Below are 23,985 nucleotides of genomic sequence, written 5' to 3'. Positions count from 1 at the left end.
TTTATCTTTTCATTTTGTTATTTCTTTTGCTGTGTAGAAGGTGAGTTTGATATAATCCCATTTGTTGATATTTGCTTTTGTTGTTTGTGCTTTTGGCATCATGTTCAAAATGTCATCTCCAAGACCAGTATTGATGAGCTTCTTCCCTATTTTTTCTTCTAGGAGTTTTATGGTATCAGGTCTTATATTTAAGTCTTTGATCCATTTCTAGTTTATTTTTGCCAGTGGTATGAGATAGGGGTCTAATTTCATTGTTCTGCATATGTTTCTCCAGTTTTCCCAGCACCATTTATTGAAGAGACCATCTTTTCCCTATTGGGTATTCTTGGCTCCCTTGTTGAATATTAGTTGACTGAATATGCCAGGATTTAATTCTGGGCTCTCTATTTTGTTCCATTGGTTTGATGTGTCTGTTTTTGTATTGTTTTTATTACTATGGCTTTATAGTATAGTTTGAAATTCAGAAGTGGTGATACTGCCAGCTTTGTTTATTTTTTCTCTCAGGATCGTTTTGGCTATTTTGGGTCTTTTGTGGTTTTAGATAAACTTTAGGACTGTTTCTTCTATTTCTGTGAAGAATATCTTTGGTATTTTGATATGGATTGCATTGAATCTGTACATGGCTTTGGGTGGTATGATCATTTGAAAAATATTAATTCTTCTGGTCCATGAACACATGATGTCTTTCCATTTGTTTGTGTCTTCTTCAGCTTCTTCCAGCAAAGTCTTGCAGCTTTCATTGTACAGATATTTTACTTCCTTGGTTGAATTTATTCCTAAGTATGTTTTTATTTTTGATGCTATTGTGAATGGGATAGTTTTCTTTATTTTTCAGATACTTCATCATTAATAAAGAAATGCAATTGATTCCTGTATATTGATTTTGTATCCTACCACTTTACTGAAATCATAGATTAATTCCAACAGTTTTTTGACTGACTCTTTGGGATTTTCTGCATATAAGATTATATCATCACCAAATAGTGATGATACTACTTCCTCCTTTCTGATTTCCAATCCTACAGAAGACTAGAACTATCTCGATGTTTTGGGATTTTTTTCTGTAAAAAACACTCAAATATTTTTTTTCTGTAATAATAAATCTATGTTGGTTTTAATATAATTAAATTTTCCCCTAATAGATTTTGAGTAAAGTTGACAGAATGAAAGCTGTTCCAAGTAATCTAGTGACTGTATTTTCCTAGTATACCTAGGTGTGGGAGTTTGTGCACACTAAGCTGGCAAACATTGATGCATGAGGGCAAATAATTGATTGGCTGCCTTATATAAAGAGCTAGAAGTTAATACCAGCTCAACCTTGAGTTCTCGGTTCAAATGCCGTCTCTTCAAGAGAAAGGCTTCCTTGCTTCTCCTTAACCCCACAAGTAGGTCAGTCGATCTTCCATATCCCCCCTTCCTAGACACCAGTTTTTCTGAAATATTACTAATCTTCAGTAGCTCATAAAGCTTTTGTAATTTTACAAAAAGTACATAACATGAAGGCAAAGATCATGTCTAGTTTTTCTCCACTGCTAAATTCCTGGGTTTAATACAGTGCTTGACACATAGTAGGGGCCTGAAACTGTCAAGTGAATGAATAAGGGAATGCATGAGCTTTCTTCAGAGTCAGCTCTCCTCTGCCTCAGCTGGGCGTGGATGTGAGCAGCATCTCTGGGCTTGGCACTCTCCCTCTGTCCAGATCCAGTACAATTGGTAACTCGTTTATTTGTCATCTTTAGGGCATGAAGTTGTCCTCATATGTGATGTATCTGTATAAAGGGAAACGGGTATTTACGTTTTAAAACATTGAAACTGGGCTTCCCTGGTGGCGCAGTGGTTGAGAGTCCGCCTGCCAATGCAGGGGACGCAGGATTGTGCCCCGGTCCGGGAGGATCCCGCCTGCCGCGGAGCGGCTGGGCCCGTGAGCCGGGTCCGGAGCCTGTGCTCCGCAGCGGGAGAGGCCACAACAGTGAGAAGTCCGCATACCGCAAAAAAAAAACAAAAAACAAAAAAAAACATTGAAACTATTGCCATTTGGACAGGTGCCCATCTGGTTACCCTGTACTGGCTACTGATAACTTTTTAGTACAAGGTAGCACAGTCCCAGTATTCAGCAGCACACGTCTATACCTTGCTCAGGTGGTATGACCTATGGTGGGAGGTGGGTAGGTAGAGAGCATTGGTACCTGTCCATCTTCTATAGTAGCTGACTTCTCCACCCTTGCAACACTTGCTTTCCTAATGGGGTGCTTTTTGGGAATGACAGGTTTACCCCCTTTGGCCAGTTGTTTTTTATAGAAACTGCAGGGAAAGGAGAATCCCCTGCAGGTTCCTCTATTTCTTTGGCCTAAAATTATTTTGGTCAGCCGATGCTGGGCTGTTTAAATAACACTGTGAAATTTTCACTTTTCTAGCACTAGGGGGGGATAGCAGTGTTCCACTTAAGTAGATTTTTCGGATAACTGAAACTTATCCTGCTAAATTGCAAACTTAAAAAATTCTATAAACATGCTGTCTTTTAAACAGTATACTGAATATATTTTACCTTTATTTTGATGGCTCATGGTCAGAAGTTTCAACATAGAATCATAGGATTTTAAAGCATGGTGGGCCTTGATGAAGACCATCTGGTTCAGCTCCCTCACAGTAGACAAGACGAGAGTGAGGCCCAGAGAGCTGGCATGACTTTCTGAAAGCTGCCCAGCAGGGCAAATAGAGACCTAGATGAAAATTCAGCCCTCAGCTCTTAGCTGAGTGCCCTTCCCATTGTCCTAGATCAGAGGTTCTTTAGGTATGCAGGGTTTTTCATCTCTTCAATACATAGCTCTAAAACTACTATGTTTATTAAGTTCTTATTCCTGATTTTCCTATTCCCCAACCCCCAACCCCTGTATCTTCTCTAGCTGAAAAAGTCATATTTCATTTCTCGGTTTCTTGAGGTATTTACCTCTTATTCTGTCTTCTTATTTGGGGTACCTCTTCAATAAAGTGGGTGGTCATAAGGACAGGAGTGTAGACTTAAAATTTTTTTTAACTAATAAACTTTACTTATTAGAACAGTTTTACGTTCACAGGATAATTGAGTAGAAAGTATAGAGTGTGCCCATGTACCCCTGGAGTGTGGACATTTTTATACTTTCTTCTAGTTCCCACAACTTAGCACAATGTGTTGTGTGTAGTAAGCACTTAATAAAATAGTTGGTGATTGGTGGATTCTATCATCTAGTGGGTTGGCAAACCAAATAGTGAAGGTTGTTTGAAATCTGTTTTAAATGAGAGTACACTGTACTGTAATGAGGCTCTGAGGGAGGACCTGGGGGCCAGATTATAAATAAAGTGTATCAGCTTTGTGACATCAGTTTGGCTGCTCCAAAGACCTTGCTTGCTTACTTTTGAGTTTTCAGGCCATTCTGGATGATTAAAGCCATTGGTCAAAAGAAGTATAACTAGTAGGAGTAACAATAAAAGTAATAACGATGATAATATTCTACATGAACAATGCTTTAAGCTAGGTTTGAGAGTTAGATTTTAGAACTAGTTGTGCCACCATAACACGGATAGGTCATGTTTACAGTTGTAACCTAGTATCTAGCCCAGGGCCTGGTTTTAACCTGGTGTCTACCACAGTTTCTAGTTGTAACCTGGTGACTATCACAGTACAGAGGAGGGGTTCTAACCTTCAGAGGACGCACTGTCTGACTTGAATCCTGAAAAACAAATTGGAATTAACCACGTAAAGGGAGTGGTTGTCTTTGAAAAATATGTTACTCTGAGGGAAAATGAATTACAAACTCCACTGAGAGAGAAAACCCCTTGAGAATGAGGGGACTGTAGTCTGTGACACCAGAGGAATAAGCAGAGATATTTCATGGAGGTTCTCAGAAATTTGCTAAGGAGCAGAAACTTTATCTGGAAATACAATAAGGAGTCACTGGAGCATTTAAGTTGAGAAATTACATGGTCAGAGTTGTTTTATAAAGATCACGTGGGCTTCATGATGGAAAATTTATTCATTCCACAAATACACATTGAGGATCTGCCTTGCACTAGGCATTCTTCTACGAGGTGGAGATAAAGCTCTGATTAGTCAATTCCCAAATCTGAGGGAGCTCACATTCCAGTGCATGTTTATGTGTATCGTGGCAGCAGGGGAGGTGGGGACAACTAGATAGACATGCTTACAGTTTCAGATAGTGACAAGGGATCTGAAAAAAACATAGAATAAGGCAGTAGAAAGTGGCTGGGGTAAAGGGAGTTTTGGGGTTGGATGATCAGGAAATGGGATGGGACTCTTTGAGACAGGACATATATTGGAAGACTGAGAGTGGGAAGACCAGGTAGAAGACTACAGATTTGCAAATGAAGGTGGCGAGAGGCTAAAGTAAGGTAGTGGTAGCAGTAATGGAGAAAAGGGGCCCATTACTGCCCAATACAGCAGTATTTAAGGAGGTAGAACCTGTAAGACTTGAAGAATAATTACATGTGAGAGGTGGAGGTTAAGGAGGTGGTGATGATGATGGTAGCAGCAGCAGCTGCCTCTGGACCGAGCCTTGCCTCCTGGTCCTTGGTCATGTTCTGCTTAATGATCTGGTGCCCCATGGTGGCCTATTAATCTTGGACATTTTGGAAAGCATGGTGGTGACTAGGGATAGTTCACTTTTCTTTCTTGGAACTTGGAAGATTGAATTTTATAGCCCTCTTACGGTTGCATGGAGTCACAGCCCATTCAAGCCAATGGGCTGTGAGTGCAAGTGACACATGTAGTTTTTGGCTAAAGCACTTAGTTATTATGGTGAGATCTTTCATTCAGTCTCTTACCCTGCTGTATGGACCATAGGCTTTGTGTTAAGATGGCTGAGCTAAGAGATTCAAGCACCTGGGTCTCTGGGTATAGAAGTAGTTACCCGGAGAGATCCCTAAGTCTGAGGGGACTTTGTGTGAGCAAGAAATAAACTTCTGGATATTAAACCACTGAGATTTTGGGGTGGCTTGTTACTGCAATATAAACTAGCTGAGTGGGGGCCTTCAAGATAGCGGAGGAGTAAGACATGGAAATAACCTTCCTCCCCACAAATACATCAAAAATACATATGCACGTGTAACAACTACTAGAGAACACCTACTGAATGCTGGCAGAAGACCTCAGAATTCCCAAAAGGCAAGAAACTCCCCACGTACCTGGGTAGGGCAAAAGAAAAAAGAAAAAACAGAGACACAAGAATAGGAACGAGGGGGCTTCCCTGGTGGCACAGTGGTTGAGAGTCCGCCTGCCGATGCAGGGGACACAGGTTCATGCCCCGGTCCGGGAAGATCCCACGTACCACGGAGTGGCTGGGCCCATGAGACATGGCCGCTGAGCCTGTGCGTCTGGAGCCTGTGCTCCGCAACGGGAGGGACCACAACAGTGAGAGGCCCGCATACGGGGGAAAAAAAAAAAGAATAGGAACGGAACCTGCACCTCTGGGAGGGAGCTGTGAAGGAGGAAAAGATTCCACACACTAGGAAGCCCCTTCGCTGGTGGAGAAAGGGGGTGGGCGGGGGAGGGAAGCTTCGGAGCCATGGAGGAGAGCGCAGCAACAGGGGTGCAGAGTGCAAAGCGGACAGATTCCCGCACAGCGATGGGTGCTGACTAGCACTCATCAGCCTGAGAGGCTTATCTGCTCACCTGCCGGGATGGGTGGGGGCTGGGAGCTGAGGCTCCAGCTTCGGAGGTTAGATCCTAGGGAGAGGACCGGGGTTGGCTGCGTGAACACAGCCTGAAGGGGGCTAGTGCGCCACAGCTAGCCGGGAGGGAGTCCGGGAAAATGTCTGGACCTGCCTAAGAGGCAAGAGACCATTGTTTCGGGTGCGTGAGGAGAGGGGATTCCCTGTCTGCCCACAGAAGGCAGAGCACTGCCTAAACGAGCACCAGAGACAGTCACGAGCCACAGCTATTAGCTCAGACCCCAGAGATAGGCATGAAATGCTAACACTGCTGCTTCAGCCACCAAGAATCCTGTGTGTAAGCACAGGTCACTAACCACACACCCCTGGGAGCCTGTGCAACAAGCCACTGCCGGTGTCCTGTGATCCAGGGACAAGTTCCCCAGGAGAACACATGGTGCGCCTCAGGCTGTTGTAATGTCATGCTGGCCTCTGCCACCGCAGGCTCGCCCTGCATTCCAATTATAACTACCGTACCCCTCCCTCCCCCCCCCCCCCCCCCGGCCTGAGTGAGCCAGAGCCCCCTAATCAGCAGCTGTTTTAACCCGGTACTGTCTGGGTGGGAACAGATGCCTGAGGGCGACCTACATGCAGAGGCGGGGCCAAAACCAAAGCTGAACCCCAGGAGCTGTGCGAACAAAGAAGAGAAAGGGAAATCCCAGCAGCCTCAGGAGCAACGGATTAAATCCCCACAATCAACTTGATGTACCCTGCATCTGTGGAATACCTGAATAGACCATGAATCATCCCAAAATTGAGGCGGTGGACTTTGGGAGTAACTGTAGACTTGGGGTTTGCTGTCTGCAACTGAGTTGTTTCTGATTTTTATGTGTATCTTAGTATAGTTTTTAGCTCTTGTTATCATTGGTAGATTTGTTTATTGGTTTGGTTGCTCTCTTCCTTTTTTATTATTATTAAAAAAATTTTTTTAATTTTAATAATTAAAAAAATTTATTATTATTATTTTTTCTTTCTTTTCTTCCTCCCTTTTCTTCTGAGCCGTGTGGCTGACAGGGTCTTGGTGCTCTGGCCTGGTGTCAGGCCTAAGCCTCTTAGGTGGAAGAGATGAGTTCAGGACACTGGAACACCAGAGACCTCCTGGCCCCTTGTAATATCAATCAGTGAGAGCTCTCCCAGAGATCTCTGTCTCAATGCTAAGACCCAGCTCCACCAAAGAGCCAGCAAGCTCCAGTGCTGGATGCCCCATGCCAGTCAACTAGCAAGACAGGAACACAACCCCACCCATTAGCAGAGAGGCTGCCTAAGATCATAATAAGTTCACAGACACCCCAAAACATACCACCAGGGACTTCCCTGGTGGTGCAGTGGTTAAGAATCTGCCTACCAATGCAGGGGACACAGGTTTGGGCCCTGGTCCAGGAAGATCCCACATGCCGCAGAGCAACTAAGCCTGTGCGCCACAACTACAGAGCCTGTGCTCTAGAGCCCACGAGCCACCACTACTGAGCCCATGTACCACAACTACTGAGGCCACCATCTCCCTGATACCAAAACCAGAGAAAGGTTTTGGCCAATATGACTGATGAACATAGATGCAAAAATCCTTAGCAAAATACTAGCAAACAGAATCCAACAGCACATTAAAAGGATCACACACCATGATCAAGTGGGGTTTATCCCAGGAATGCAAGGATTCTTCACTATATCCAAATCAATCAATGTGTTACACCATATTAAGAAATTGAAGGAGAAAAACCGTATGATAATCTCCATAGATGCAGAAAAAGCTTACAACAAAATTCAATACACATTTATGGTAAAAAGCCTCCAGAAAGTAGGTATAGAGGGAACTTACCTCAACATAATAAAGGCCATATATGACAAACCCACAGCCAACATCATTTTCAATGGTGAAAAACTGAAACCATTTCCTCTAAGATCAGGAACAAGACAAGGTTGCCTACTCTCACTGCTGTTATTCAACACAGTTTTGGAATTTTTAGCCATGGCAATCAGAGGAATCCAAATCAGAAAAGAAGAAGTAAAGCTGTCACTGTCTGCAGATGACATGATACTATACATAGAGAATCCTAAACATGCTACCAGAAAACTACTAGAGCTAATCAGTGAATTTGGTAAAGTAGCAGGATACAAAATTAATGCACAGAAACCTCTTGCATTCCTATACACTAATGATGAAAAATCTGAAAGAGAAATTAAGAAATCACTCCCATTTACCATTGCAACAAAAAGAATAAAATACCTAGGAATAAACCTACCTAAGTAGACAAAAGACCTGTATGCAGAAAACTATAAGGCACTGATGAAAGAAATTAAAGACAGTACAAAGAGATGGAGAGATATACCATGTTCTTGGAATGGAAGAATCAACATTGTGAAAATGACTATATTACCCAAAACAATCTACAGATTCAATGCAATCCTTATCAAATTACCAATGGCATTTTTCACAGAACTAGAACAAAAATTTTCACAATTTGTATGGAAACACAAAAGACCTCAAGTAGCCAAAACAATCTGGAGAAAGAAAAACGGAGATGGAAGAATCAGGCTCCTTGACTTCAGACTATACTACAAAGCTACAGTAATCAAGACAGTATGATACTGGCAAAAAATAGAAATATAGATCAGTGAAACAGGATAGAAAGCCCAGAGATAAACCCACACACATATGGTCACCTTATCTTTGATAAAGGAGGCAAGAATATACAATGAAGAAAGGAAAGCCTCTTCAATATGTGGACTTGGGAAAACTGGACAGCTACATGTAAAAGAACGAAATCAGAACACACCCTAACGCCATACACAAAAATGAACTCAAAATGGATTATAGACCTAAATGTAAGGCCAGACACTGTAAAGCTGTTAGAGGGAAACATAGAACACTCTTTGACATAAATCACAACAGGATCCTTTTTGACCCACCTCCTAGAGAAATGGAAATAAAATTAAAAATAAACAAATGGGACCTAATGAAACTTAAAAGCTTTTGCACAACAAAGGAAACTATAAACAAGACAAAAAGACAGTCCTCAGAATGGGAGAAAATATTTGTAAATGAAGCAATTGACAAAGGATTAATCTCCACAGTATACAATGAGCCCATGCAGCTTAATATCGAAAAACTAACAACCCAATACAAAAATGGGCAGAAGACCTAAATAGACATTTCTCCAAAGAAGATACACAGATTGCCAACAAAACATGAAAGGATGTTCAACATCACTAATCATCAGAGAAATGCAAATCAAAACTACAGTGAGGTATCACCTCACACTGGTCAGAATGGCCATCATCAAAAAGTCTACAAACAATAAATGCTGGAGAGGGTGTGGAGAAAAGGGAACCCTCTTACACTGTTGGTGGGAATGTAAATTGATACAGGCAGTATGGAGAGCAGTATGGAGGTTCCTTAAAAAACCAAAAATAGAACTACCATATGACCCAGCAGTCCCACTATTGGGCATACACCCTGAAAAAATCATAATTCAAAGGGAGTCATGTACCACAGTGTTCATTGCAGCTCTGTTTACAATAGCCAGGAAGGACATGGAAGCAACCTAAGTGTCCATTGACAGATGAATGCATAAGGAAGATGTGGCACATATATACAATGGAATATTACTCAGCCATAAAAAGAAACAAAATTGAGTTATTTGTAGTGAGGTGGATGGACCTAGAGTCTGTCATACAGAGTGAAGTAAGTCAGAAAGAGAAAAAGAAATACTGTATGCTAACATATATATATATATGGAATCTAAAAAAAAAAATGGTTCTGATGAACCAAGGGGCAGGACGGGAATAAAGATGCAGATGTAGAGAATGGACTTGAGGACACGGGGAGGGGGAAGGGTAAGCTGGGGCGAAGTGAGAGAGTGGCATGGATATATATACACTACCAAATGTAAGATAGATAGCTAATGGGAAGCAGCCGCATAGCACAGGGAGATCAGCTTGGTGCTTTGTGACCACGTAGAGGGGTGGGATAGGGAGGGTTGGAGGGAGACGCAAGAGAGAGGAGATGTGGGGATATATGTATATGTATAGCTGATTCACTTTGTTATACAGCAGAAACTAACGCAACATTGTTAAGAAATTGTACTCCAATAAAGATGTTACAAATAATAAAGAAATAAACTAGCCTGTTTTCGCTAATAAAAGCATCTGGAGTTTAATGTGGCTGTGGGATCACCAGGTGGAGGTGCTCTTTAGGTAGATATATAGGGCTGGCATATAGTAAAGGTCTGGAATGAGGATATAGAGTTGTGAGCCTTTCACAGGTATATGGTATTTGATGGGAATCAATGAGATCAAACAGACGAATGACTAGTGAAGGCTGAGGACAAAATACCAGGAAAAACAAAATTTAAGGGGAGGAGAAGAGGAAGAGAAACCCACACATACAAAAATGGAGTGGCCAGAGACATAACAGGAGTATTAGATAGAGAGGTATGAGTTTGGAGAGGTGGAAAGGGAGGGACAGTACAAACAGTGGTTGCTCTCAAGTTCCTGAATAAGCAAGGCTTAGGGGCTGCAATACGGTTGGAAGAGAGCCTGGTGGTCTTACCTTGATTGCATCTGCAGAGAAAACAGTGTTTTCCTTGACCTTGTATGTCAATCAAAGTTGAGGGAATTGATGAAACTCATGGGGAAGAACTTATCTCTCGCTCCCATTTCTCTTGTTGCTACTGCTAGGTGTGGGACACATTATGAAGGAAGTATTGCAGAAGTTTCCTCATTCCTTTAATACATATTTATTCAGTACCTATAATGTACCAGGCATTCTTGTAGACATGGGGCATATAGCAGGGAGTAAAATAAAATCCTTGTTCTCTAGGTACTCCTCATCATTACAGACAAACAAATACATATACAGCATTTCAGGTGATGGTAAGTACTAACTTCGGAAGTTAAACACAGTCAAGTGACAGAGTATGACAAGAGATAACATAAGGTATTCAAGGAAATATGACACTGACTATTCGAGCAGAGACTTCAGATGTGGTAGAGAGTGCACTTGGGGAAAGAGTGTTCCAAGCCAAAAAACAGCAGTGGCAAAGGCCCTGAAGCAAGGTTATGCTTGGGAAGATGTTTGGGGTATAGCAAGGAAGACAGTGTGGCGGGAGCAGAGCGAGCCGGGGAGGGGTTGTAGGAGGTGATCTCAGAGAGACTGTGAATACCAGTTCATGTGGACCTGCTGGGTCTTGAAAAAAGTGTGGTTTTTATTCTGAATGAAAGATGAATCTTCTGGAATGTTTTGAGTAGAGAAATGACCTGAAATGACTAACATTAAAAAAATTACTCTGGTGGTTCTGTGAGGAGGGAAATACAGGGGTTAAGGGTAAAAATGGGCAGTCTGATTAGAAGATGATTGCAAAAATTTCGATGCTTAGACTAGGTTAACAGTGGAGGTGATAGGAAGTGGCTGGATTTGGCTATATTTTGAAGGTGGCACCAACAAATTTGCTGGATGTAGGAGGAAAGAACAAGAGAGTCAGATAATTTCAAACTTTTTGGCATGAGCAACTGGACAGATGGAATTGAGCTATACATATATATATATATATTGTTTTTTTTTTTTTTTGGAGAGAGGGTTAACTGTAGGAGAAACAGTTAAGAGGGGAAAAATTTAGTGTAACTTCTGTATATGTTAAATTTGAGATGCCTGTTAGCTATGCAAGTGGCAGTGTCTACTTGGCAGTTGGAGACACAGGTAGAACTTGAGGAAAGGTCATAGCTGGAAATGTTGACTGTGAAGTTGCCAGTTTATAGCTGGATCCTCATCCTGGGGGCCAAATGAAGAAAGTATTTCAATGACTAAGGAATAATAAGTCCTGTTATATGCTGCTACTATATGAGGTTAGGTGAGAGTTGAGATATGACCATTGTTAGGATGGAGATTAAGAGCAGGTACAGTGAAATGGTGGAGACAAAAGTCTGGGTCAAGAGAGCATTGACAGAGAGGAATTTGACACTGCAGGTATAAATAACTTTAAAAAAATTGAGATTTGCTATAAAGGAGAGCAAAGGAATGGTACTTAGAGAGGAATTTCAAATCTGGAAGGGATTTTATGAAAGATAGGTGATATTATCGTATGTTTGTTTACTGATGGAAGTAATCCAGAGGGAAAAATTCAATGATGTAGGAGAGAGGGGGTACAAAATCCTTGGTTAAGCAAGAGCAGAAGAAATCCAAAGTACAAATCAAGGGGTTGGCCTCTGAAAGGGGTGTATATGGTTCATCCGTTTTAACAGGAGGGAAGGAGGAGTATACGGGTATAGATGCAGGCTGGTTTATGGCTGTAGGAAGACGTGGATCTCTACTGACTACCTCCATTTTCTCAGTGAATAGAAGTCAGGTCATAGCTGAGAGAAAGTATAGCAGAAGAGGTGTTGGAAGTTGAGAGAGAAGAGAGGATATGGAATATTCCTCTGGTGAGTGGGAGACTGAGAATGGGTTGGGGAAATACAATATGCATGTCAAGAAGCAGTAGAGACTGTAGTCATAAATTTGAAGCAAGATGAATCAGCATAATTATGTGTTCACTTACCCAGTGGCTTTGGTACCTGTGATTCAGGTGCAGGTTCAGAGTGGTGTTTGCAATTATCAGGGTTGGGGTAAGGGAGGTTAGGGCATGTGCAATATAATGATAATAATGATAGGTTGTGGAGTCTAGGCTAGGGTGAGGAGGGCAAGTGAAAACATGGATGGGTTCAAATAGATTGTTGGAGTTGGGGTGCTAGAGGGAGTAAGCCAGAAGTTTAGCAGATGGAGCTCAGAGAACGAGATACTCGAAATTGAGCCAATGGAAGCAGTGCAATCATTTGAAATGACAGTATGTATAGAAAAGAAGGAAGCTGAAGTGGGGTGGAAGACCAGATCGTTGTAGCTGAGAAGGCAATGAAACTAAAAAGCCAAGATATTGGAAGGAATTCCAAGCGGACACTGAACTCACCAAGAGCAGTGGTGGAGAGTCACTGTGAGTCAGGTGCTGCATATTTAAGAGATGAAGAGAATTAACCTGTGGATCTGCAGGTAAATACAACAGGGAGGATGAGCAAGATGATAGAAGAATGGTGGCATGACTTTGAAGGAGTTGGGATTTATGGCATTGAGGGAGAAGCATCTGAACCTCACATAACACCTTGAATATATCTTCATGATGCTATCTTATTCTACATTTTGATTTAGTCTGTGCCTTTTTTCTGTCTCTTTTAGAAGCCCCATCTCTTCACTAAACTGTGAGTTCATTAGGCACAGGAACCTGTGTTTTCATTTTTAACCACCACAGTGCCCAATCTATAGCAGGCGATTACCATTTGTTGAATAAGATTGCAGCAAATGTAGAATTTTTTTTAAAAGATTTTTTTTTGATGTGGACCATTTTTAAAGTCTTTATTGAATTTGTTACAGTGTTGCTTCTGTTTTATATTTTGGTTTTATGGCCGCGAGACGTGGGATCTTAGCTCCCCGAGCAGGGATCGAACCTGCACTCCCTGCATTGGAAGGTGAAGTCTTTTTTTTTTTTTTTTTTTTTTTTTTGCGGTACGCGGGCCTCTCACTGTTGTGGCCTCTCCCACTGCGGAGCACAGGCTCTGGACGCACAGGCCCAGCGGCCATGGCTCACGGGCCCAGCCACTCTGCGGCATGTGGGATCTTCCCGGACCGGGGCATGAACCCGCGTCCCCTGCATCGGCAGGCGGACTCTCAACCACTGTGCCACCAGGGAAGCCCGAAGGCGAAGTCTTAACCACTGGACTGCCAGGGAAGTCCCCAGATGTGGAAATTTAAAGATCAAATGGCTAACAACCTCAGAGGATATAATTTTGAAATGAAATTTACACCTAGGTTTATTGTGTATACTAAAAACATAGCACTGTCAGCTAATCATGTGGTTCCAATAGTTTCTCCTGTTCCAAAGACATTAAAAAATATAATTTGATCATAAATATTGCAAAGAAAAGCCTAGGGCCATTCTATTTGCATGTAAAGGTGCTATTTCCTTGCTTTTATGCTTCAGGAATAAAAATGTTTGGGAAGGAGAAGACATTTTCTAGCTTTGACCATTTTTGGAACCCCTTAGATATTTGTTCATCCAGAATCACTCTTTAAAAGCTAAAGAATAGTTAATTTTTACTTTGCAGAAGGAGCTATACCTCTGTTTTACCATGCCTAGGGCAAACTGGGCAAAGCAAAAACACTGTTCTTGAAAATCTCCTCATTGTGTAGTGGCATTGTATACGATGAATAATAAACATCACCAGAAAAGAGAAATTTTGATTGAAACTGTAAACTCAACTTAGATTTGCTTCCATAACTTATTTCTGCAGCATCTAAGTGTAAATTGTAAGGATGAAGAACTGTTTTATGTGATGTCCAAAATTGCCTTTTGAAAACCGTGATGCAGTGTCAGCACTTTGGTTCTACCATTGACATAGGTAATAGAGAGAGGCTATCTACCACACACTATTGCTTTCCTTGGGTAATTCACATTCTCCTTGTGTCTTTCAATTACTGCTGGGAAAAATGCATAACTAATCAACTTAGATCAAAGATACTTGATTTGTACTCTTCCTTTCTCATCTGTGTCACATCTTGCTCTCTGTCTTCTTTCCCTCTCCTTCCTCTTTTCCTAGACACTCATAAACCAGAATCACTTAAAGATAATACCCCCTTCAGAAATGCAGCTCCACAGGATTTAATTAAACCTTAAGTCCCATTCTGGCCTGGGGAGGCTGAAGCAGTGCGAGATGAATCTTTGTTCAGAGTGAACATGGGATTCTAGTGGCCTCAAGGTGTCAGAGACCAAGTGTATTAAATGAGAGATTTGGCTTGTCGCTGCTTGTATGAATTCAGTGAGTTAAACAGTGGGCTGCAGAGTTAGCAGTCCTCCCTTTTGAGTGACCTTGGTTATGGCAGTGTCCTTTCTTCCTGCTTCATTATCTGTGAAGTGGACTTTGAATACCAACCTTAAACTCTGTTGTTGCTTAGAAAACAACTTTTTATTTTTTTAATTTATTTTTTATTTTTTGGCTATGCCATACGGCATGTGGGATCTTAGCTCCCTGAACAGGGATCGAACCCGCGTCCCCTGCAGTGGAAGCGCAGAGTCTTAACCACTGGATTGCCAGGGAAGTCCCTAGAAAACAACTTTTTAAACTTTGATCCCTAATACTTTTTTCTTTGGTTTACAAAGTCTAAATAACTATATGGGGGATATTTCTGTTGTTGTAGATAATTAGGTAAAGATGAAAGAGATTGTTTTGTTAATTGGTATCCCATGTTCCATCATATCTTCTTGGGTCCTGGAGTAAAGTAAATTAAAGTGCATTAAGACGGAAGTTACTATACCCCTTCCATAAACTTAGAGCAAAGTGCTTATGCAAATTACTATTCTTAAAAAAATGTTCTGGCTGGAAGAATTATTGTAATAGCTAACATTGACATAATGCTTACTATGTGCTAGAGACTACTTAAACAATTAATATAGAGTAACTTATTTATGCCTCACAACAATTTTCTGTGATAGATGCTGTTAATTATTGCCAAATTATAGACAAAGATAGCAAAGTTAAGTAATATGATCAAGGATCCCAACAGCATGTGTATTAGTCAGTGTTCTTCAGAGAAACAGAATCAATAGGATATATGTATAAAGAGATTTATTGTAAGGAGTTGCCTCTCGTGATTATGGAGGCTGAAAAGTCTCAAGATCTTCAGTTGGCAAGCTGGAGACTCAGAGGAACTAGTGGTGTTAAGCTCCAGTCTGAAGGCTGGCAGGCCCAAGACCGAGGAGGAGCTTATGTTTCAGTTCAAGTCCATAGTCTGGAAAAAAACACTCTCCCAGTTTGAAGAACATCAGGCAGGAGATGTTACTGTTACTCATGGGAGGGCCAGCCTTTTTGTCTATTCAGGCCTTCAACTGATTGAATGAGGCCCACCACAGTAGGGAGAGCAATCTGCTTTACTTGGTCTACTGATTCTAATGGCAATTTCATGCAAAAACACCTTCACAGACACACCCAGTATAATGTTTGACCAAATATCTGGGTATCCCATGGCCCAGTCAGGTTGACACATAAAATTAACCATCATAGCATGTAAGTGACTGAGCCGGGATTTGGGTCCAGGCAGTTTGGCTCCAGAGCACATACCTTTGGCCTTTACTTTTAACCTCTCTAAGGCCTTAGAGATCCTTTCTGTCACCTACTCAACATGAAAGTCAAGCAATGCCCCCGTTCAGACTTTAACAAAGATTTTATAATTTTTAAAATTACAAATACCTAACCTCTTCCCACAAACAACATGTCATGATGCTAGGGGGATCTTACAAAGAGTGAGAGTTTGCTACTAGAATATTTGACCTTATTCCTAGGACATATTATTTTGTCCTTTAATATTTCAAATTGACCAAAACTAGATCCTTGGTTGCCTCATACCAAACCTCAAACATTCTAGATTGGATGTTTCATAAACCACAAAAGGAAAAACAGACATTCTTTACCTTTCTTTCCTAGATCCTTATGCACAGAGAACTGTAACCGTGCCACAGGTCTGAGGGCTGGGACTTCCTGCCTGATCCTGCTCTTCTGGAAGTAAAATACTGCATGAAAGAGGCAAAGACCCTACTCACCTACTTTACAGTGAGGGATGCAGTCAATACAGAAGTAAGTAAACATAATAGTATATAATTGAATGTGGGTTAGAGATAAAAGTTCTGTGACACCAATTGAACTGGGAAGAGGAAGAGAGATGGAAGATGTGAGTGAGGTGACTATTAACATAAGAGAATCAGAGAAGGCCTCTCTGGAGCAGGTGACATTTGAGCAGAGATTTGAATGAAAAGAGGGAGTGAGGCACGAGACCATCTGTGGAAAGAACCTTCTACATGACAACTGTGTAAGTCAAAGCCTGAGTCGGAGTATGCTTTGAGTGCTTAAGGAATAGCATGCTTGGAGTGAAGTGAGCAAGGTACAGAGAGGAAGGTAATGAAACCAGAGGGGCAGCCAGGGCCAGGTGATGTATGGTCTTTTGGTTAATGGAAAAGACTTTGGATTTTGTGATGGGAAGACATTGGAGGGTTTTGAGTAGGAGAATAACATGATATGGCTCACACTTTAAGGGATCCCTATGGCTGCTCTAAGAGAATAGTTACTTGGGAGCAAATGTGGAAGCAGGAAGACTAATTATGAAGCTATTGCAGCGATGACTTGGGCAGGGTGGGTAGCAGTGGAGGTGGTGAGAATTATTTGGATTTGGGTTATATTTTGAAGATAGCATGAGGAGTCTTGTTGATGGATTCTCTGTGTGGTGAATATTAGACCATTGTACAAAGATCTTAAAACTTAGCAGATTCGTGTGCAAAAGAGTGGGTTGGACTGAGTGGTATCTAAGGTCTATTTCTCCAACACAGTGATTTTAATCACATTTATTACATGCTCCCTGAGATATAACAGCACTCAACTATTTTATCAGCTGCAGTTAAACTTTATTCTTTCCGTATCTAAGGCTCAGAATATCTTCTTTGATCCAGGGTGATTTTTAATAGCAACATTATTAGTCCACCAAAACAGAAGCTGGTGAAAGAAAATGAATGAATGTTCATTGTATTCATGAAAATGGCAAGAAAATGTACAAAAGATTACAAAAAAAGTTTTGAGGGTGTGTATCTTTTAACTAAATATGGGAGAAAGAAACTCATGAAGAAGACAAAAAACATATAATATGAAAATGTCCCTCAGGGAAGGACCAAAGAAAGGATTATTTCATTTAGCAGCATCTGCAAAAAATTGCCTGGCTTTATATCAGAAAAAAGTCCCGATAATCCAGTTTTAAAGTGCTTGCTCCATATATTATGCATGACATTTGCAGGCTGCCCAATTTCTAATTGAGCTGGTGATTAGAAGACAATGCAGCACCTCCTTTTCTCTTTCTTACTTTCTTGGAATCAGCATTGCCTCAGCTCTCCTTCTTCTGAATGTCTCGTGAAAGTCAGAAACAAAGAAAGCAATGAGAGAGAGACATGCATCAAAGAGTGGATTTGGTTAAAGAGAAATACCTAGCGGGAGTGTGCAACAGCTAAGACAGGAAGAGGTGGCAGAGGGGAGAAAGGGAACAAGAAGGGTCAGGAAACAGTGGTTTTACCTGCAGTGTGTGAAGGTCGCAAAAGTGTCAGATATCAACAGTACCTGGGTTAATTGCCCCTGACACCAAATGAAATAAGCTCTGTTCGATTTGCAGGCAACTCTGAAGAGAGATGCATGTGTATATCATGTTACTTAATTGGCCTATTGAAGCATGAGGGCTGCAGTGAGGCAGCAGTGGGGTTGGGGGGGAGGATGCGTGGTGTGTGTGTGTGTGTGTGTGTGTGTGAGAGAGAGAGAGAGAGAGAGAAAGAGAGTGTGTGTGTGTTAAAAGTGATAATTTATTATGATTGCTTTTCATGCTCACCATAATAGACCACTTCTGAGCAATCAGGTTGTGTTCCTGCAGGACTTGGGGTGGCACAGGTAGGCATTATTTAATTCATCTGTGAGAAAGTGAGCAACAGAGGGAGATAAAGTGGGTATTAATCAGAACTGTATGAGATTTGAGATGGCTGCATTTAAATCAATTCAAGAAATCGTCTGGGAAATCAACTCCCTGTTTTCAGCCGGCTTACACATTTTATTCTGGTGGGGGGATATTAGAAGCTTTTTTCAATCACATCTTCCCAGTTTGGTTCATCCTAATAAACTCCAGAAAATTCATAAGTCAGGATGAATTTGCTCTGACTGGAATTCCATTCCACAGTCTCTGAATACTGATGACCAGTAAGTGTTGCTGGGATGTTATCTGTTAGCTCAAGGCACTTCTGAGCTTGTTCTAGGTGCTAGCAAGGATTTCTCAGTACCTCCTGAGTCACAGGATATGGTTATGCCAGTTTGGGAGCTATGATCTAGTCAGTTCAGGTGACAGAGCAAATCTGGAACGGGATAAAATGAAAAACCAGGAACGAAATGCCACTGTATCTTGTTCTGAGCTTAATGTGCAGTATGGAAGCAGATTAAGGAACATTTCCCTTGACTTTTGATTATGGACTACAAGAGATACTCTCACTGGCCTTGAAAGAATGTTTTGAAGAGGAACCCTGTTAGTTTGGAACGTACCAAAATTGAAGAATAAGAAGATAAATGCTGTCCATCAGTCCTTAGCCTTTGACCACAGCAGTGGCACCCATACCTGAGCTCGCTTAGTTCCATCCACATGTGGACCCCAGGTTTGAGAAGCCCTGCGTTAAAACTTAACTTCTGCCACTTTAGGTTCTCCCCAGTTGGAAATACTCAGTTGTAAGGGGGCACCCAGATAATCCAGAATGTGCTTACATTGTTTTTGAAAGATCATTGAGGGACTTCCCTGGTGGCACAGTGGTTAAGAATCCACCTGCCAATTCAGGGGACATGGGTTCAATCCCTGGTAGGGGAAGATCCCACATGCTGTGGAGCAACTAAGCCCGGGCGCCACAACTACTGAGCCTGCGCTCTAAAGCGTGTGAGCCACAACTACTGAGCCTGCATGCCACAACTGCTGGAGCCTGTGCGTCTAGAACCCATGCTCCACAACAAGAGAAGCCACTGCAATGAGAAGCCCTTGCACCGCAATGAAGAGTAGCCCCCGGTCGCCGCAACTAGAGAAAGCCTGCGTGCAGCAAAGAAGACCCAACGCGCCCAAAAATAAATAAATAAATAAGTTAATTAATTTAAAAAAAGATCATTGACATTGAAATGAAAACATGCACTGCATAATCATAATACCTGAAGATTTCCCAAAAACATATCCATGGATTCCGAGGAGTCCTTGAGAAGAGGCACTTGGTTGTAGGATTCTTCAAAAATAAATCCTGGGGCATGTAAGCTATTCTTTGGGCATTATTCTGTAGGATCTCTGGTAGGCAAATGTATTCTTTAGGGTCACCTGGGTGCTGTGAGTTGATGTTCCAATGCACTTAATGCATGCCCTCCCAGGGTCCCCATCTTTCCACCGTCTTTTGTTCCAAGGGACCCAGAACAACTAATGGGCCATCTCATATGACCTAATATATATAAAAAATAGTTTGCTCAGGGTTAGTGAAAGGGCTGATAATTTCTAAGATAAATTTACAGGATTCAAAGATTTTGAAACATGGTTTCAAATTAATAAAAATAAAAAGATTCATATGAGACAAAACATTTATCTGATATGAAAAGATTCTAATCAAGGGACTGGTGATAAAGCCTAAATTACAGTGTTTGGTTGCTAAATCCTGCATCCATACCAGAATTGCAAAGCACCTCTTCCCAATTGGTTGATCTTTACAAATTGTCTCTTTTGGCATGTATGTTGTTTACAGACCTCAATAAAAATGGTTAACGTATATTGGCCAGTATATATTTTTGTACATGTGTTTATTTATTTTTTTTTTTGCGGTACGCGGGCCTCTCACTGCTGTGGCCTCTCTCGTTGTGGAGCACAGGCTCCGGACGCGCAGGCTCAGCGGCCATGGCTCACAGGCCCAGCCGCTCTGCGGCATGTGGGATCTTCCCGGACCGGGGCACGAACCCGCGTCCCCTGCATTGGCAGGAGGACTCTCAACCACTGCGCCACCAGGGAAGCCCCATGTGTTTATTTTGAAAACACACATTGTTTTCCCAATGCAACATCTTGGGCCATACATAAATCAAAGTTGCTTAGTATGTTATTGACTCAATGGGCTACTGGGGATTTTAATGGACCTCTAAGCCCTGTTGGGTTCATCTTTCTGTGTTTAAAAAAGAAAAAAGAGAGAGGGAGAAAGAAAGAAAGATCTTGCTCTTCATCTTATCTGGGAGAGGAGAGTAGAAAGGAACCAGAGACAAAGGCCTAAATTCACCTTTTGAGAAACGCAAGCAACGGAAAATATAAGACATAGCTCCAGATTTTGCAGAATAAATGGCTCTGTTGTGTAAAGGTTAGGGAAAGAGAAAGAAATGGTTTTCTCAGAGTTGCTTGCACACGTCTGCCCTCCTTGGCCTTCTTTCTCTGGGAATTCTGATGCTTTGTCCCATTTGGAGATGTCAATGCCATTCTGGGTACACATTGAGGTAGAATTAGTTCCATTCCCTGTACAGTGGCCCTGGTCTCAGCTAGGCAGGCCAGATTCAGAGCCAGGGGAAGGAGGCAGAACATACTTGGGGATAAAAGTGGGAAGCACAGGAAGGAGAGGTCTGTCAGTGGCCAGGAGCATCAACCAGAAACCTGTTTGACAAAAATAAAGCACGAAAGCTGGAGCTGATTTTCTTCCTTCAGGCGTTATTGCTTCCCACCAAATCCTGAGCTGTCAGTGTCTCTTCTGAGTGTGCTTCCATTCCCTTCCAGATAGCATGTCCATTTCCAAGACAGGCCTTTGCATTACTACTTTTCATGTGCTCCTGGTTGATGAATAGTATTAAAAACAATAACAATGCTTTTAGATATATCATGAAAGTAGGATACTAACAATAGGTAGGCTTCATTAGTTGAGCTCGTGTTTTCATAATATCCATGAATAACTGAGCTCAGAGTGAAACTCTTTTTTATTCTACCCAGAGCTCTGATGTGGAGATGTAAAGTACCTTCTATACTCAGTACTGCATGTTAAAAAAATTCTGTTGCTTCTCTTAAATCTACATCTTTTGCAAAGAAATCTGAACCCTTTCTTTTTCTTCTTATTCTGGAAGATGAAGATAGAACACAGTCCTTGTGATCCATCACATATGATCAACTCCTATTTTATCCACCTGTGATATATCACTTTGTGGATTCACTGGCGAAGTGGGAATAGCAAGAGGGGAAAGCCGCGGGGTGGGGGGGGGTGGGGATTGTGGTGTGATGAATTGGGCGATTGGGATTGACATGTATACACTGATGTGTATAAAATTGATGACTAATAAGAACCTGCTGTATAAAAAAAAAATAAAATAAAATTCAAAAATTAAACAAAACCACTAATACTAAACTTTCTTTGAGTTATTTGTATGGAAAAAAGAAAAGAAAAGATTGCCCTTCATTTGCCATAGGGGTGTTGCCAGTCTACATTCTCTGTACCATTTATGATATATATTCAAGAAAAATGCAAACTGACTTTAATATTAATTGAAGAAAAATTATAAACAAGAACATAAATTCTATGCAAACACTGAAAATCATTCTAGAAGTATGTATATAAATTGTAGATTTTCCAAGGTTGGTATTACCTGAACCATGATTACTCTTCATTGGAGCTGTAAAGCATATGAAGACACAGAAATATGTATATTTTAAAATTGATTATTTCATGTTTTTTCCTTGATGACCTAAAGAGAGTCCGTATTGATAGGCTAGAAGTGCACATTTTAGCAGTAGTTAATAAAGTCTGTTGCACCTACAGACACTTTACCTACAGGATTATTGACCCCATTTACTCCCAATGTGTTTCTCCAATTCAATTCAATTAGGAATATTTAGGAAAATGATTCAAAGTGAAGAGCTAATAAAAAATCTCTTCACGTGCTGAATTATAGGGACAGTGAGACAACATGTGTTTTTATTAAATGAAAGATTATCTAGACAAGACTTCCCATGATTTTATAGGATCAGAATTCTAGTTGGTGTTTAATTTTGTGACTTTACGAAAGATCACTTGGCCTTATCACCTCGTCATTCCTATCCTCAAATACTTGCAATAGCTCCCTATTGCCTGGAATAGGTTGAAACTCTCACTGGTAATCTGACGTCTCTCTGACTTACCTATCATACTCCTTTTTTAAATTTAATATTTATTTTATATTGGAGTATAGTTGATTTACAATGCTGTGTTTGTTTTAGGTGTATAACAAAGTAATTCAGTTATGCATATACATAAATCCATTCTTTTTCAGATTCTTTTTCCATATAGGTTATTACAGAATATTGAGTAGAGTTCCCTACGCTATACAGCAGGTCCTTGTTTATTATTTTATATATAGTAGTATGTATATGTTAATCCCAAACTCCTAATTTATCCCTGCCCCCCATGTTTCCCCTTTGGTAACCATAAGTTTGTCTTTGAAGTCTGTGAGTCTGTTTCTGTTTTGTAAATAAGTTCATTTGTATCATTTGTTTAGATTCCTCATATAAGTGATATCATATGATATTTGTCTTTCTCTGTCTGGCTTACCTCACTTAGTATGTTAATACTAATTCCACCCATATTGCTGCAAATTCCTTCTTGTGCTTGGCATCATAACCTCAAGGAACACTCAGCATTTGCTAAGCTTACCATTCACGTTCCTCTCTTGGAGTGTTTTTTTTTTTTAATCTTCATGTTTTCCCTTCAGCCTTAGAACCCGCTTTTACTCCATTTTCTATGCTGAAATCCTACTTTAGGATCCAACTCAAGTGTATCACAAAAAAATATGATTCACTTCTCTACTTGGAATGAATTTTTTTCTTTCCTTCACTCTTTTAGCACACTGGTTCTTGATCATGGCTATACATTAGGATCTACTGGAGGATTAAAAAAAAAATACTGATGCTTGAGTCAAACCTCCTTACCTACATTTCTGTGCACCAAATTCTCACTTTAAATCTGAACAATGACCAGCAATTACATTTTACTCTTTACCCAATCCTTTCTAGACAGGATTGGGTAGTATCTCCTTTCAAGGGCAACATGAAGGTACCTGCTGATATATCAAAGTGAGTTTGGATGTGAGTGAATGGGGGCAGCTCACTCCCTTGGGTCAAGTGGTTGTATGGTCAGGGCACTCAAGGTGGCTGTTCTCTTGCTGTCTGTACATCCCCTGCATGACCAGTGTCTGCCTCCCCTGTACCCTACTCACATGATTGACCTTTCTACGTACTTGCCCCAGGCCTCAGCTAGTGATTGTTCTTATCCAGGGAGCAGTGAGGGGCGTGCCCCTCAGCTGGTATCCCTGGTAACCAATGAGCCAACCTGACAAAATTCCCCCCATAACTGGTAACCTCCCCTTGCCCCTGGGACTGAAGACTGCTGCCAGGTCCTGTCTGCTGTCTGCCACACGCGGTGGAGTGTCACTCCAGGACCTTGCTTCAGACATGTAAGGTACCCCTATTCATTAAACCATTGATGTCTCTCTTGCTGACTCCGGGATATTTCTTTGGTCTTGAAGCTGGGCAAGTACAGGTCTTGTAGGCCTGTGGGGTACAGCTCAATAGTGGAGGTGAGAGAAATCTTTGATGCAGCTGCCCCTACCTGCCACTGCTGTACCAGTCAGGTGAACGTGCTTATGTCATGATCTGTGAGGTACATGAAACTATGGGTAGAC

This window comes from Grampus griseus (genome assembly GCF_964374135.1).
Source record: "Grampus griseus genome assembly, chromosome: 4".
Taxonomy (NCBI): domain Eukaryota; kingdom Metazoa; phylum Chordata; class Mammalia; order Artiodactyla; family Delphinidae; genus Grampus; species Grampus griseus.
Note: the sequence above shows the minus strand (reverse complement) of the source record.